The sequence below is a fragment of the Larus michahellis genome, chromosome 2 (genome assembly GCF_964199755.1).
Source record: "Larus michahellis chromosome 2, bLarMic1.1, whole genome shotgun sequence".
In the NCBI taxonomy this organism is placed as follows: domain Eukaryota; kingdom Metazoa; phylum Chordata; class Aves; order Charadriiformes; family Laridae; genus Larus; species Larus michahellis.
The window spans coordinates 53,659,035-53,676,321 of record NC_133897.1 but is presented as its reverse complement, the minus strand read 5'-3'; the positions used below and the strand labels follow the sequence as shown (position 1 = coordinate 53,676,321).

Below are 17,287 nucleotides of genomic sequence, written 5' to 3'. Positions count from 1 at the left end.
AGCGTGCCACCACTTTCTCTCCTTGGTACTACTCATGCTATAGTTAACTTGTCTCTAGTTAACTTATAAGCTTCCCTACCCCAAGTCTGGGCTGCTTCTAGCATCTCTACATATGTGAGGGCTCTAGCTGAGCCATTTGTCACCAAACCCACCGCGCCTGTCCCCAAGGCTTCTCAGCAAACTGAGAAAAAACTCACCTTACTCAGCAAACACTAATTGAATTGGAAATTATTCACAGGAGGGTTCTCCCTTCCTCCCTTTTCTTCGCCAAATGAAACACCTCCTCCTGCTCTATGCTCTCTTTAATCCTGACACTATTCAGAATAGAAACATAGGAAGAGGGTTATTGCAGCAGAGCCTCTTCCTTTTTTCCAGAAACAAATCAAATGAAAAGTTCAAAAGTCTCTTGCTTTTGGTCACAACCTTCAGGCCCGTTTACCAGGAGGTGTGTGTATGTACATTTTTATTTTATACAGCCTTTCTTCTTCCTTCCCTCAAAGCAGTCCTCTAAAGACCACACAGTATGCAGCATTTGGAAATTTTTTTTCCTTTTTTTTTTTTTTTTTAATCCTCTGGAGCTCATTCTAAAGCACTTCCACAGATATTTTTCTTGCTTTGTGCTGCATTTCCTCTGTAAGCCTTAAAAGACTTGGCAACACAACTTCCCTGGCTGGTATAAATACAGCCATAGATATTTTTAAATCACAAAAGCAAACCTTCCTACTCCCCCCCCCTCCTCCCCAAAACCCATATCATGCAAGCATCTCTCTCCTCCTCCTGATGGAAGTAATTTCATTATTTTAAAAGCACTTATGCAACCAACAGAGGCGACACCATGTGTGTGCGCATACAGAAGCCTCCTCAGGAGTCAATACGATTGTGCCCTCTCCCTACTTTCTCCTTTCTCTATCCTTTATCAATATTAATAATTTTCTTTTACATTTTAACTAGGTGCAGGTTGATATCCGCTATGCCTAACTTTAGGTATAGGTTTCCAACGTATAGCGTTAAACCCAAGCAGGTTGCTATCTTGAGTGGAAAAGGCACAGAAAATGCGCTTTTGATGACATATAACAGGTCTGGCTTCCTCATGGAAGTTGCTTCCTTTTAACAGAGCAATGATCCCCCCCGACCACTGGATTAACTCTGAACAGCCCCATCCCCTGTGCATGTTTGGGGATCTTCATTTATTGCAGTGGTTCCTCTTAGTCTGTAGCAAATTAACTGCAGCGTCACTTCTTCCCAGTGTTTGGAAAAGGTGTTTGCTGACTTTTGGTTTAGGACTGCTTTTGAATGGGAAGAAGGGTGTGTGTGTTTTGTTTTGCTTCTTTTTCTTTTCCTTTTTTTTTTTTTCTCCTTCTCTCTTCAATTAGAGGACAGTTATACTTGCTGTTTCTTAGGTTTGAATTCAGCACTCCTCAACGTAATATCGCTTCCTACTAAAGGTATCTATATTCTTGTCCATGAATTACTTTTTCTGAACCCTAGTTCTACTAATACACTTCCAACTAACAAAAGCAGTTACCCACACTATATGTGCCCTGAAATCCAGCATAATAAGCAGTTAGAGCCAATGTTGACATAAACAAAGTGAAACACCCCCCCATCACTGAGCCAGGGCAGGTCTACCAGAGAGGCTGGACTGAGACAGTCATTCCAAATACAGTAATCCCATTTCAATACTTGGTTATCTCAGACAATCCATTTTCCCTCCCACCCCCTAAAAAAATTAAGCATCTCGAGGTAGGAGAGGCTCTGGGGCTTTTTGGCCCTTCTCAGTGACTTGTCAAGCAACAAACAATCCCAACTTTGGGAAGGGAATTTTTTGTACAGCCTTTCTTGTGTTACAAACAGTTGGACTTAAATACAGGCTTAACAGGAATAGTGTGACAGGCAGAAAGGGGAGGTATGGGATGCAGCAATCCCACCTTTGTCTGGCAGGCTATAGGGAGGAAGAACTGCTGTCCTCCTCTTCCTCTCTCCAGATGTCAACAACCCCTAATCAAAACTCCTCATGTCACTGCAGAGCAGAAAGACCTTGGCACATGGTGACAACGTTCAAAGAGGGCAAAGAAAGAGCTGTGCACTGCATGTCTTAGCATCCAGCAATACTTGAGCTTTGTCAGACTAAGAAATTATACATAGATAGCCTGAAAATGCCAAAGATACAAAATTAAGATTATTTTGGGATGTAAGAGTTTCTCGTAATTTATTTTTAACAGAGGAAAAATGTTTCCTTTATGTATATTGATTCCTCATGCAATTCCTGCTCTCCGGTGTGTTTAGAAGCGGGTTGCTGGAAGGGCTCTGTAGAAGCTCCTAACAAGAAGTCTCCCCTCCCTCCTTTGCTCTGTTTTGCAGCCCTGCACTGTGTGGAACCTGTGATCCCCGCCAAGGGAGCTGAGTGGTGTTCCTCCAAGAGCAAGGGCCTTGGTAGTTGCAATAACCTTAAGGGTAAGAGAAGGGTAAGTGACAACCAAGTCATTCAGCACACCCTTGCATATGTATTCCCCTCCTCATCTCATTATGCACTTTAATGTCCATTAAGGGCTAGCAAGTCCTGTTGTGCTCTGCTTTGATGGCCTCAGCGTTCCTACTTCAGCCAGCCCTCCCCAGTATTGGTGTTAGTTGTCTACTTGTATCCTCAAGTATTTGGGCTTCCTCTCTTTCTGCAGACGGTTCTCCCACACCCATCACCCATGTTCTGTATTTCCAGACATATAGTCTGAACTACCTTTAAGCACATCCAAATCTCCCAGGCTCCAGAGCACTGGAGGAGGCAGGGAGCAGCGAGGGGCAGGGCTCTCCAACATTAGGCTTTTGACTAGTTGTTGAAGGGTCAACCCTTAGGAGACCAAAACTCAAGCTTGACTGTAAGCAGAACCAGCATACAGCTACGGTGATGAATCATGCACGCTGGAGTGTGCTTTTCCTCCAAATGCACACGGCTTCCCTGCTGCGGGAAGAGCCATGGCTGCTGGAGGGCAAAGGAGACTGTCAGCTGTTTAAAAGTCTTTCCATGAGTCTGCTAACTTTTATTGTTCAGTATGATTTCAAACAAGAATATTGCATTTTCTCAGGAAATTATGGAATTTTATTTTTTTTGTAAGGCAGACAGAAGAAAGTCTCTGCACACCTCTCTCTGTTCTCAGTGAAAGAAGGAAAGGTGGTGAGCACTTATTCTGTCAAGGAAGAAAGAAAAGATACCTCAGAACACTGATGTCACTGCAGCCTTTACGTATAATTTATTCCATTTCTTTGCTTCAACTTATTTTCGCCTGACCCAAACAATGCTTTCCATTGTTAGAGGAGTGAATTTAGCATTCCAGTTACAAATATTACAGGAAACACCTACAGATTCTATAGTAACATCTTATTTTTCTCAACCTTTGCAGTCTCCAACAATATTTCCTTGCTTATCTATTTGGTCAAATGTACAAGTAACACTGACAAGACAAGAGCAAATAGATGAGCAAACGTTACAGGAAGCAATTGTCAGCATGAGACAATCTCCATTTGGAGAAACATCAACAGAAGATCTGTGATAGACCTGCAGAGGAACAAACCTGTCATAGATATCAAAGAGCACAAGCCTTTACCAGGACTCCCATAAAGGCAGCATGAATACTGTGCTCCTCCATGAGGCAAAATCCTTTAAGGAAAATTAGCTATACTGTGCTATTAGCTCATTTTCCAAAGGCAGGCTTGGCAAGGGAAGACTAGCTGTGGAATAGATGTCAAGAAGAGTAAGAGCTGGGGAAGCAATGGCAAAACAAACATAAAGAACTGCCTCCAGATGTTCGGGCAGATCCCCTTTTCCTCCGATCTGAGTCGTGGAGCAAAACTGCAGCTGCTTTTGCATCTGCTCAAGATTTATACTGAAAATGAAAGCGTCAGCATTTGCCCGTCCTCCTTCGGGGTGTGCTAGAGTCACCTAGGCTCCAGCAGAACATAATCTGCACGGGGAGGTTAACATGGTTGAATCAATCTGATCATGGATGAAAATTCAGCTGCTATCGATTCCCTGCTTACACTGATTGCCCTTCCCGGGTCAGAACGGAGACCTGTCCCATTGTTCAGTGAATACAGTATTCTGTTCACTACATCAATTACCCTGACCCCAGGGGGTCCAAAAGCCTCCCCACTCACCCATTTACAGTGACAGCTGTCATGCTAATGAATCCACATTGACATTATAATTAAACCATTACACAAAGTGAGGCCTCACTCTCAGCTGTACAGCAAACACACACAAGGCCACTTTGGAGAGGTTGCCTATTAGAAATTTAGTATAATAAGATGAGGTATCCCTCAAGTTTTAGAAGATGAAAAATGCAGTCTGAAGATGCAAACTTAAAGAGGGATTAGGAAGCAAGGACAACCCTTGAGGAAGTGACTTTTGGCTTTCTCTTTAGGGTAGCTTTTGCTGAAGGCATGACAGCTTAGCCTCTTGACAAGTCTTTTTTTGGAGTACACCTTAAGAAGAATAAGCACTTCAGGACAACGAGCAGCTCCACAAGCAGAGTTAGAAGCACAAAAATCCCCAAACCCTCTGCACTCACCTCAAATGAGCTAGCAATCTCACACATCACAACCAGTTCAAAGAACCCAAGAAACCCAATCAAAGAAACCCAAATATATGCCAGTTGATGTATATGTACATCAGTTGGCCAAGAGGAACTGGGGGAAGCCAGGTACTGCATTTGCATTCCGCTTAGCAGAAGCCCTTTGCTCCACAGGGGGACAGCAATTGCACCCAAGCCATAACCCTCCCAGAGTTCCTTTACACCCATACACCCTTTTCAAGTTTGGCCATTACTGACCAACACTTTCACCTCAGAAGATGCTTGGGTTTTGTTTGTTTGTTTGGGTTTTTTTGTGGTAGTAATGGATTGGGTGGGCAGAGATAGCTTCCTATCATTCAAAGGGCTGTTGCTCTTTGCAGACCTAAACGCAGCAGGCTGGAGAAGCTCTTTTGCTCTGTCCTGCGAGTACTGATCTTCCCAGATAATATTTTACAGTTATATGTCAGCCTATTACATAAAACCTTAATAGTGACTGAAAGATTTTCTTCTAAGGAATTATGAATTACATAGTGCAATAGATAAACAGTGCTCATCTAGATGTAGAGTGCAATCTACAGAAGGCAGCATTACATGGAGCATGGACGTAGGCAATTTGACAGTTTGAAGTCACACAGTCTGGCCTTAACAGCACAAAAGGGCATTCTAACCATATTTAGTTTATCAGAAGCCACTCATTCGATTCTGAGCACCAGAGGATTTAAAAGCTGTATTTTGTTCTTTTTTTTTTTTGATGTTTTTAAATACAGTGCATTCGAGTACAGGGATAAGCTGTGGGATGTTACTGCATGTTGCTGTTTGGGAGTAAATCTTCATATTTGAGTACTGAAAAGCACTCAGTACAATGCTATATCTCAGGCTTTCAAGTTTGGTAAATTTAAGGACACGGCTGTCCTCCACCAGAAAAGATTACCTGAACTTACTTTGAGACCTTTGTGGTCATCCTGAAGTGACTTCAGATCTGTCAGAACAAACAGGAATCAATGAGTTTCTGTAAGTATCTAGAGACTTCTGCAGCTATAACTGAAAGATGTTTAGCAGAATTCAGCTTCCACATAACCCAGCAATTCAGAGTGGAAGATGATTAAGCTCTGAAAGCTTGACTTCTCTGTCTTTTCAGGTCATTAAAAGTGGCATGAAATGCCCCTAGTTGGTTTCTACTACTAATGAAGGTCATATGGCTTCTGCATATACCATGTTAAAGATGTTTCCCCCAAAGAAAAACCTGTGGCAGAGAGCCATAGTTTTCCACACCATCCCTGCCAAAAGAGCTGGACTTTATATTCTTAATTACTGTCAGAGAATAAATTCAAAATTTAAAACAGAATAAAAATCTAACCAGGAACCTTTACGTTTACCTAGAATATTCAGATGTATTACAATAGATGGAGATGTTCCAGAAAGACTCGTTTTCCCTAAAGAAAGAGAGCAAACTTCAACACTTCCAATCATTTTTATTTAGAGTTACCTTCTCTGACTGATAGCCACCATGTTTCTTTCCTCCCTTCAGCCTCTCGCTATAACAAATTACCCCATATCTTAAAGTAAAGAAAAAGAAAGGAACAGACATATAAGGAGGATCATGGAGTTCAGCATCCACAAGTTGGGAAATGCCAGAACCATGGCTACCCTGCAACCCTTAGATCAGCCCGTGGGTGTGAATACGTTACATGGTCTTTAACTCTGTGCACTTGCACAAAGCCCACTCAGTACACTGGGTATATGCCCAACTATGAAGCGGCCATCAGTAGCACACTGCTAAATTCTTACAAACCACAGGGAGAGCTGAGGAAGCGCCCACCAGGAAATATTCATGTGGCATCACGCAGTCTTCCACACAAATGATCAGAAGAGCTAAAAGTCTTAGATTCCCCATTTTCATATTAAGCCAGTCCAAAGCAAACATTTAGTATTGGAAGGGGATATAACCTGGCAAAGTTATGGGCAACTGAGAGTTGGACCTCGGTCAACAATTTCAGCAATAGGTTACTCTTCTGGTTCTACTTATAATACTGCTGCTGCATGAACAGAACAAGATCTTAGAATTTTATTTTATTTTAAATCAGCATAGTTCCTTTGCCTTCCCTAGGGCTATGCAAGTCTACAGAAGCTGAAGACTGCCTATAATGTATGTTGTGTTATTCTGGTTTCCTAAACTGTACTTTGAATGATGGATGGGAGGCTGAAGCAGCTGATAACAATGCTAAATGGTGAGAGACCAAATATGCACCAGTAGCTCAGTTGAAATTGTGTAGCTGGCATAGAGCTGGGCTTGGGCTGAGAAACAGATGAAGTGTCCTGAGAGCGTGTCAGCCCTGGAGTCCTAGAAACTGAGTTTTGTTCTGCTAAACATCTTTCTCTTGGTGGGGGGGAGGGCGCGGGGGCAGAGGGAGAGAGAGAGACTTTTAAAAGCTATGAACATTATGACTTTTAACCAAGGATGCAATTAATATATCAATAACTGAACTGATACCAAACGGATCAAAAGTACACGCAACCAGATCAGCCTGCTCCTCTGTGGAAGGTGAAGCTGCACAATTAGGGAGGGCATCTGCTTCCACACTTTGTGCTATTTCGTTGTTCCCAGGGCAGGTCCACCTATACTATTCAGCAGAAATTCAGATCTTTTTTAAAAAGACCTGACACTTTCACAATAGGAGTCTTTCTTCCATGCTCTGCATGCTGAACCTGGATGAAAAAAGCCCCGTTAGGTCCAGCTTTACTCTTCTGAAGTCAGTCTTTCTTTCTCAGCGCTTGAATCAGGTCTCCCAGAGGCTCCTTTATAAAGGCCTGTCTGCTGCAACCATTACAGCCTGGTGCAACAGCATTATTTCTCAGTGCTAACACATCATTTCAATGCACGTATTTCACCGGCACATCCACAAGAACTATCCTCTGGTGGGACAATTTGTTAAAGGTGCTCCAAATCCACAAGTATCGACAGACCAGAACACCAGCGTTTTTTCCCCATCAGAACCTCTTTGCATGCAGATAAAACCCAAAACATTTTTACCAAGCTAAGTATTTACAAGTGCTGGAAGGGTGGCTAAAAAAGTTTCCCTCTGCCTTGGTATATTTAGTAAATTGTGATGGTCGGGGAGACATCTGCGACCAAGACAACAGAGTTTTGTTGGAAGTCAGCTAGTCCAAGCTGAAGCAAGATGACTTGAACTGAAAGGCTAAGTTATATGGAGGGAAGAGTTAATAGGACCCCAGGATAAGATACTCCAGCAAATAAATCCAAACATGAGTTTGTAGGCTTGCTTTTCGATTCCTAATATTTTAAGAACTAACATTATTCAAACACAGCATTTACTAATTCAGCATGTTTACACAAAACCCGAGGCCCCTGGACACTTCTTGAACTACAACCAATCAATAATATTTGGATTTGGGCATTCAGTCAAGACAGAGGCGGAGAAGGGGGCAAAGAAGTCAGTATGTTGAAAACCTTGTTTTTGCATTTCAATATTTTTCCTTTATTCATCTGTGCCAGTCTTAACAATGAAGAGAGCAGCTTTTCAGTGCCCTGTCCCTTTTTACAGATGGGTCCCAAAGATCCCCCCAGTGTAATTCCCACTGCCTGAAATTTTACAAGATCCCCACAGCTCTTCAATTACCTTCGTTGGCCTGTCAAGACTCCAGCATCTCAAATTCAGTTAGCTGGTGTTTGGACCTCCGCCAAAGGCCAGCCTTTGCTCCTAATGACAGCCAGCTGAGGGGACACTGAGAGGGGCTGAATTCAATTTGCAGGCCCTCTAATCTGATTAGGGGAGCAGGGTTTTTATTTTCTCCAAAGTTTGCAGTAGCCAGGATGAATGATGGCCAAAGGATGAGCTGTCAACATCAACAAAGGCTTGGAGACAAAAGAAAAAAAATGAGGGGGTATAAAAAAATTTTTTTAGAAGAGAAATGAGTCTGCTCTGATTGACAGCACAGCGAGCTGTTGAGTGAATTGTTCAGGTGACAATGTTGTGTTTGCAGAGTGTCACTCTGTGTGGGCTGTTAAAGCAGGAATGGATCCAGCTACCAGGCAGATGTCAAACAAATTCCAAGGAGAGCTTTTCTTTTTTTTCTAAATAGATCCAGTGTCCAGCCTCTAATAAATATTGCATTATTCTCCCATCCTGGTCTAGAAGACATAACACCTTCTCCATTTTCTACTTCATGATACTCTATTACGACTACTCAGCTGCAACAAAAGCGTATTAAATAGCCACACACACTCTTAGTTTTTCATTCTTGCACATCTGAGGGTTTTGTCTTACCAAATGGACTTGAGCATCACGCAGCTGAAGGCAGTAGTATCTCTTCACATTAAAGCACTCTCCTCAGGCGTACAAATTTTACTTGCCTTACTTTGTAATACAGTTATGTCAAAGTCAAACACCACTTTCTCACTATAGTTTTCTTAATGTTAGAACACCTCACTTTTCATAGTTGCCCACTAATTAATCTTTAATGCCAATTTTTTGTATCACCAGAACATGAGCCTGGAGGAAGACAATGGAGCTATGGCCTTCTCTCCAGAAGGAGAGTATGCTCTTCCTCTCGCAACACCCAGCATGGCACATACAACACCGCTATGGGTTCCCCTACTAACTCTGCACATGCTTATTTCTACTCACTTAAGACAGATCCTGGGGACAACTATTTAAATAAAAGGTCTTCTCTGATGAACAGGCACGGAACAGGCTCAGAAACCAACCCAGTACAAAAGGGTCCATAGCACACCAGAAGAGATACTCATACACTCAGGATTTCCACTCAAAGTCCTTGGGGTCTAGAATCCATCCCATAAACCATGAGCAAAGCATACAGATTTGGAGAAAGAGACGCCAGGGGGAGAACCCTGGTTCCAGATCTGACCCTGCTATGTCACAGCTTCCTTGACTTGGATATTTGAGTAACACCAATATGATTCACAGCCCTACAAAGACTATGATGACTTTAGTGATCAATGGGAACCCCTGAGAAGGCCACTTTTTTCAGAGACAGGACTTCTGAAATTCCCAATCAGAAAGATAAGAGTCTGCCAGACCCTCAGCATACCTCCAAGGCAATAGATTGGTTAGCAAAAGACTCAGTTCAGATGGCGCATAACACCACCTTTTCTCATTCCCTTGTAATATCTACCACAAAAAAGTCATTCATTCTGTGAGCACATCGACTGGCAGAGCAGCATATAAACAGATAATTTTGGGTATCAGACTTGATAAGAGAGCCTGAAGGAGCAGTGAGGTAGGACTCAAGACACCAGCCACCGCTGCTCGTTCACCTGAGATCAGGAAGACAGGCATGGGCTCATAGGTGACCAAGCAGGTGCTTGTCATGTCCGAAGAGCTACACGCCAGCCACAGGAGAAAGGAAGCCCAACATCCTCCAAGCGAGCAGCACTGTAGTCTTGTGAAGGGGCACAAAGCAGTTGCCTTAGTATCTGAAGGCCTGAAGCTGGGGGACTAGGATTAAGATATCTTAGAAACAGGCTTCAAAAGAGAAACAAGCAGAAAATCCAAGGAGTGTGTATGACGGAGAGGGACTGTTTCAGAAACCAACAAGAGACAGAAAGAATTAAAACAAAAATGGTAATAATTCTCCTCCTATTCTCCCACAGGCAACATCAGACGGTTTGCACAGGCTGTCTTTCTAGCGGGAGGCTCGCTTTGCTATCAGTTTTGCCTCACTTGCCATTCTGAAGTATTTCTGGGCACTCACCTCAGGTAAGACTTCCCTTGATTTTGTAATTTGGTGATGGAGAGCTGGTGAGAGGGTATCTCTCAGCCGCGTGCAGAGCTCTGACATCTCCTGTGCTCAAGAGCGGAAGCTTAGCATTTGGGAAGTAGTTTGTCGTCCCATCAAGGATGTGCTTTCTGCCTCTGTCCATATTTGAAGCCCCTGCAAAAATAAATTAGCATTCACAAATGCTCAGCTGGAACCTATTAGCTTGTCTGCAAAGATCCCTGATGGTCCCTTGCTCTAACCTCCCTCAGTTCTTGCGTTCAACTGGATTAGGCTGTCTCCACAGAACATCCCGGGGCTAAAGGGCCAAGTGAAATGTTTCTTGCAATCATTCTTCCTGCAGTCTTCTCTCCTGTCTATCTGGAGCCTCCGTGGAGCCAGACAGGAGAGCTGACAGCAGGGAAGCTGCCTGTGCCATGCCCTCCACTTCCCTTGTTAATGCTCTGGCAGAGAAGAATGAGAGCAGCCTGACAAAGGTGCAGAGGGGTGAATAAGCAGAGAGGAGAAAGGAGAGGGGAAGATGAAGCGCGGATGAATGAGGAAAGCGCATAGGAAAGGAGATACAAGAAGACAGGAGCAGATGTGGACACATAAGCAGGAAGGGCAACTGCTGAGAGGAACAATTTTGGAACAGGAGGGGTAAAGAGAAGCCACACTGGCCCGGCCTGTGAACACCTTGCTGCCTTTAGCAGTCTAATAGCAATAATAGAGCTCTGACCTCTTATAAGTCACATCATGAGCACAGATAGCGCAAGAACCATTGCACAGACTTAACAGATCCTGCTCCTGTTGTGGGGAGCAGGCAGGGAAATTTGTGCAATGGTACATGGTCACATTTTACTATTCTCCATAAGCTTTAAATGCTATATGGGCAGGAAATTACAGCCCAAATAACATGGTGATGGAAAGGAAAGGCTGCAAAGCTGAATACCCTAACGTTAGAAGGTGGCAGAATTAGTCACTCATGTTTATGATAAATAACCCATGCTCTCTCAATCTGAAAAAGTCATAATGTTTTCAAGAAAGCAATATCCTTTATGTCAACAACAGTACTATATAATGGCAAAATAGGGAATCCCTTTCATGGCTTGCTGAGGTGTTTTGATCTAAGCCTCACAACAGCCTGTGCAACAAAACTCTCACCTGTGCTTGTTCATTGCTTTGCATCTTCGTTGAGAATAAACTGACCAGTAATGGACGCCTTGCCTTTGTATTGGCATCCATTCCTTCAAAAACATTACAGAACACTATCAGCCCATCAGTAATGTTACAAGTTAGATGCCAAGTGGCCATTCCATATTCTAGATCTACCTTTGCAGTCTAATATGACTCCAAAAAGCCAAGCCAACTCCACCAGATAACAAATGCAGATGGAAAAGGCAAAAGCACTGAACATCCTACAAGCCTACGGATGACAAAACTTCAAAAGATGCTGCATATGTTTACATCATGTTTGAGGCCATTAATGCAGTTACACCATGGGAACATTTGGCCCATTATTCATAATATCCAGAAGATGAAGAAGAGTAACACACTTAATTGAAACCCTTGTCAAAATGAAGAATTAATTATCCTCCAAAGATTCTCTGTCAAACTGTCTTGTTCTATTTGCTACACAGGGGCAATAACAGCAAAATAGCTCTGCAAGTCCCTGCTACCAGCAAGTATATTATATTATGTACAAGTAACGAATGCAGAAGGAGCCAAGTCAGGAATTCTGCGATGAGGAACAGTTTCATCAGAAAATGCCTACTCCCAAACCAAATCTGCTTTAGGAGGGTACGGGAAAAGCATCAGGCACTGCAGTTTGAGCATGGCTGTCTCTACTCGTGAAGAAAGTTTCTGAGAGGCAGGAAGGGTCACCGCAGAACTACAAGACGGTCCAACTGCCCGGGCACTCTCCCAGCTAGGGAAAGCCCTGCTTTGAGTAAAAGTAACAAAAATCTATGCAGAAAGGAAGGACCGCGAGGTCGTTGGCTGCTTTGGATTCCTGCTGCCTCTGTGAACAGTCCAGAGACCCTCCAGGGGAACAGAAATCAAGGAGAGGGACTTTCACATCTCAGGAACTACTGAAGGATGGTACAATCGTTTTGTGTCCATCCCTTCTCTTAAACAGGAAAGCAACAGCAGCTCAGGCAGGGCTCGCACCCCTCCAACTCCATGACCCCTTTTCCACAAGGATGGACAGAGAAAACTAAACAGAGCACTTTGATAGCAGGCACAGATGACTCAAGACGGTGGCTGTCTGCCCAGACCCAACCAGAAATATTCAGTTTCTAAGTCTTCCTCAAGCAAAGGCCTACAGCTTCCAATCACCCAGGTATTTGCTTTCTCCCCTGCCAAGCAGAAAGAGAGAGAGCAAAGTCCCAAGTGCCTGTTAAAGACCCCAGTCTACCAAACCTAGAGCATAGCTACAGTGGAGAAAGACCCCTGGCTTTTTTCACTTGCGCCACATTATCACAGAAAGGTGGATTAGAAGTTATCTCAGCTCTGCTTTCTTTCAGAGCTCCTTGGCAACACAGCCACCAAGATATAAATATGCACACACAAAAAATTCGCAGCAGGCATGTGTGCACGCACACACACAAGCCAACAGGCAAAAGCATTTCAAGGCATGGGGCAGATATGGCCAGCAAGGCAAAGGACTTCTGGAAATTCTGGGAAGAGGAGGACAATAAGGGAGACTTTTTTTTTTATCCTCCTCTCAAGATACAGCCTTTTTTTTTTTTTAGGGTATAAAAAAGTCACCTTGGAAAATTGAAAGCTTCACAGCTGTCCTGCCTGCCACCAACAAGCTTCACACAAACTGGGGCCAGCCACAGTTTCAGGCCTGCATTGTGTAAAATATAATTTAAATGAAGAAGACCTAATTCTGACCGAAGTAAGGCTGACAAAGGACCAGCTTAACGCAAGTACTCAATACTACACTAAGTAAGGGGGGGGGGGGCATATGCAAGAGAGCTCCCCATTCCTGAAGGTAGTAGGCAAGTAGCATTTCATGGTCCGTTTATCACTTTTCTACACCTTTAGGTGGCCATTGGCACTTGCACTAAGGTCGGAGCCGAGGAGCATAACACATTGGTATTACTATTTGTGTTCAACTATGGTAACAACACAGTAGAACAATATACACCAGGTGTGCATGCAGTATACTTTAGGGATCCTGTGCAAGAGGGAGATCAAGACACCACTGTAACTCATTACGCTAATGCCCAAAAGCAGCAAGTGACCTCACCCCACCAAGTGCCTGCGTACAAGTGAAAGCCCTTACCTCAGCCTATAGAACCCCAAAGTCCTGCAAGCTTTTCTCAGGAAAGGCCAAAATGAAGGCTGGTCACTGCAAGCTCCTTAAAGCCTTGCTTTCCTCCTGGGCAGCTTTGGGTAGGAAGGGGAGGGCCCTCCCCTCCTCTTTGGGTGGGAGTTTTCCCCACAGGTGGTGGGTGTTGATGCAATCAGACACCTGGCACAGATGCTCTTTCTCCTGCCTCAGGTGGGACAGGGATTTCACATGGTATTTTGGTGTCTCCTGGCTCACGGTTCTTGTCCCTGTACACAGGGGAATCTCTATCTGCTCCCTAAGGGGTAGTGCAGGGTTGGAAGAAGGAGCAATCACATCAAGAAAGCAGCGCTAGGAAAGTCTTTGGGCTTGTGCAAGCTCTTCCCTTGCAGCGGGCAGGAAGGGATTGTTTATCAGCTGCTCCTCTATCTCTCTTTTTCTTTATGTGTGTGCAAACTGTTTACATATTGAATGTTGTGCAATAAGATTAAGAAATATTTATTCTGAGATGTCTGTATTAACCATTCTTAAACCAAGAGCACACTTAATTTTGATCCAGGCTCTGGAAACCCTTCTGTGGCTCGGTTTTATTATTGTGAGCAGTGTTTCTGAAGTCCACATGGCTCCTGTAGTCTTTGAGGAGAGCACAAACACGAGAGTTTGCAGTGGAACATGAGAGTCCAAGTGGAACACGTTCATCAGGCAACACGGGCTCCAGAAAGGCAGAGAGGGGGAAAATCTTGATGGTTCTGGTTTACTGACAGGGCTTTTTAGAGAGGAAAGAATCAAACAGAACCAAATTAATTGTGAAGCGAACAGACTCTTGGTCCATCACGTGGAAAAATGTGGAAAAGATCTCCCAATTTTCCTGCCTTATGATTTTTTTTTTCATTCTACAAACTTAGAAAGCTTCATTATTTATAGTTATTTCAAGGTTTAAACCTTGTATCTGAATCCAAGTATCAATGCTGATTGTGAACTTGATAGGACAGAGGGCAATTCTTTGGGGAAAAAATCATTACAGTTTTCTCCTTGGCTCAATTCCTTTCCCTGCCCATGCAGCCATGCCAGGGTTGTATCTACTCCTGGATGTTTTTTAGGCAGTCTTTCAGACCATCATCCATCTCTTCTGAGATAGATACCTCATGAATTGCCATTTCTAAATGTTATTACTGCCCTCTAACATGCCTCTTTCTGGTCCTGCTGGTCCCCAGGGTCTCAGTCAACATTTGGCTGGGGGAGCTGCTCTGCGGTCCCTTTTGGTTTGTTTTGTAGGAGCTGATATCCTGCAGAGTGGACGCTTCACCATGAAAGAAGACCAGGCTCTTCCCTTAACATGAGAATTCATTAGTGAATTGCTGTATCACAGGCCTTTTATGTTTAATCTCCTCAATTAGTTCAAATAATGAATTTACTGCCAGGAAAGTTTATAAAAGCGGATGATTTTAAATAAATATTCCCTTAGTAAGTAGTCACTAAGTGCACTCGAAACCTGTATGTGCTCACCCCAGCAGGCAAGAGCTATGCAGGGGGGGTGGCTGCAGCCGCTGCCCTATTGCTGCTGCTCTATCTGCGCTAGCCAAGGGAAAGTAGGGCTCTGAGCTTCAGTAAATCTCCGCTTGTTATTTGGGGGGTGCTCTGCTTCACTCCCATCTACCTTTTGGTATCAATATCCAGGCATTTGTAAAGAGTTATGAATAGCTTGTTCCTAAGAGAGCTGCAGGTTAGATATTATTTGTGTACGTTACATGTCAATTTAAATTTCATCTTCCTTAAAACTCTCACAAAAAGCAGAATACATTTTCACGATCATCTGCAAAGGCAGAATGATTTGGATAAATTAGGTACTACCGTTTTGTCTTAAACCAGCAATTACTGACAAAGTAGTGCATTTTATTTCTGTGTTTTGGCACGGACCTTGGAGGTAAGCCATTTTCAATGGCATGCTTTCCTTACAAATCTGGCTTAAGTGACAATGAATTCTTTGAGGAAATATTCTTTGTTCAGTTAAACAGTTCATCTTCCAAAAGCTCTGAAATTACTTGGTATTTTGGAAGATGTTCATTCCACAGTATTGATGGCGTGCTTGCCTTTTTGCAGGTTTTTGCTCTGATTCTTTTCTTTTTATCTAGAAAAGCAGATAATTACATAAACTTTTAATGTAAGGTTTTAACAAAGAGACTAACATTTCCGGTTTAAACATCTTCTTTGAACAGTTAAAGCATTTTCTCTTCAAGGAATAAGAATTAATACCTTGAGATTTCTTTCAAGCAAGAGAAGAACAACAGAATAAAATGAAAAAGGGAAAAAAATATTTTTTATACTACTTTAGTCTTGTCTGCTAGGCTAATGCTGGAAAACCACAAAAAGGTAAGGGAAAGAAGAATTTTCCACAGGATAAATTGTCTTAATTTTCCTATGGGACCAAACAGAAGAACACCCATTTTTCAAATGTTCTAGATGGGGATTTTTCTAATGAAAACTCCTATTTTTCCAGTAAGCTCTACTGGGTCTAGTTCAGGGTAGGGTCCCTATAATTTTGAGTGTCTCCCCTAATGTCCTGGCGGGCAAGACCTCCCTAATCACTGTAGGAAGATTAAATATCTTCATGTTTTGTAGACCTGGACCCACTTACAGGTTTGATGTGTCCTTTTCAAATAGAATTCACTTTTTTTTTTCTAAGGGATTTTTAGAAATATATTTTAAATATCATGGTGCAACCAGAGTGTTGAGGCCTTGACCCTACAAAGCACTCCATGGGAGAGGACATAGAGTCCCCCAATACCTTGGTGGGACATCTGGGTGCTTCAGAAGGGCCCTGCTCAGGTGCCTGTGCGTAAGAACAAGACTTGGACACAGTGTCTATGTCCTGTGTCCAAAGTCTAGAAAGATGAGTGTGGATTCAGAAGCAACCCAAAACCTATTTCAGTAATACCACGGATTTTAAGGGTAGCCCTTAGCTTGTGGATTTACTTGATTTTTATTGAAATTCTAATGCCAAAAACATTAGGAAACCTACTTGCTGTCTCCCAAGTGCTCCTCCCAGCCTTGGAGGAAAGGTCAAGGTTATTATCCCTCGTAATCCATCATGGGGAATTTTCAGACATTCGGCAACGACGCTTTGGTCATTTTTTGTGCCACCTTAAGCCCTACGACTGCATATTGTTTTCCAGGCAAGGATAGCAAATAAACCCATTAGTTCGAGTACCTGCCACCTGGGTCAGGAAAGCCGCATCCTCCTATATACAAACCTACATATATATATACATAAATAAGAGAGAGGGGGCGAGACAATTTCGCAGTGGCTCTCGGAAGAAAGCTCTTTCGTGATGAAATTTTACTTAAGAAAAGCTCCTAAATCAATTGCTCCCAGTCAAGGGGGGGGAGGAGGGAGGCTGAAGGAGGGGACTGCGTTTTCTCCGCTCAGCAGTTTCCCCATCGCCCTTCCCTCCTCCCTCCCCTCCCCGTCAGCAGGTTGCAGGCAGCGCCCAGGCCCAAAATAAGAGCTGGCCCCATGGCGAGGCACCTTGGGGTGCTTGGGTGGGTGGAAAGGGCCTCGGATGGCAATGCTGAAACACGTAGTGCCGGTCCCTTTCCTCCACGTTTCCTTCCCGCGAGGCGAGAGCAAGGCTCCCGTATCAGTTTAGCATACCAGAGACTTAGAGGGGCTTACCAGGCTGCTCTGTTT

General features: G+C 43.4%; 1 long non-coding RNA gene across 2 annotated transcripts in view; it reads right to left on the bottom strand.

The window, feature by feature from the left end:
- The window catches only part of LOC141739025 (uncharacterized), a 37,617-nt gene extending 23,924 nt beyond the window's left edge, over positions 1–13,693 (bottom strand). Inside the window, exons 1-3 of one of the 2 annotated variants that reach the window (XR_012585558.1) lie at positions 13,594–13,693; positions 10,299–10,478; positions 3,318–7,271 (exon numbers count right to left, since the gene is read on the bottom strand). This is a non-coding gene — a long non-coding RNA (uncharacterized LOC141739025). Of the gene's footprint in view, positions 1–3,317; positions 7,272–10,298; positions 10,479–13,593 lie in introns of those variants that run through there. The other variant, XR_012585559.1, reaches the window with a different exon arrangement.
- Between the last annotated feature and the right edge of the window lie 3,594 nt (positions 13,694–17,287).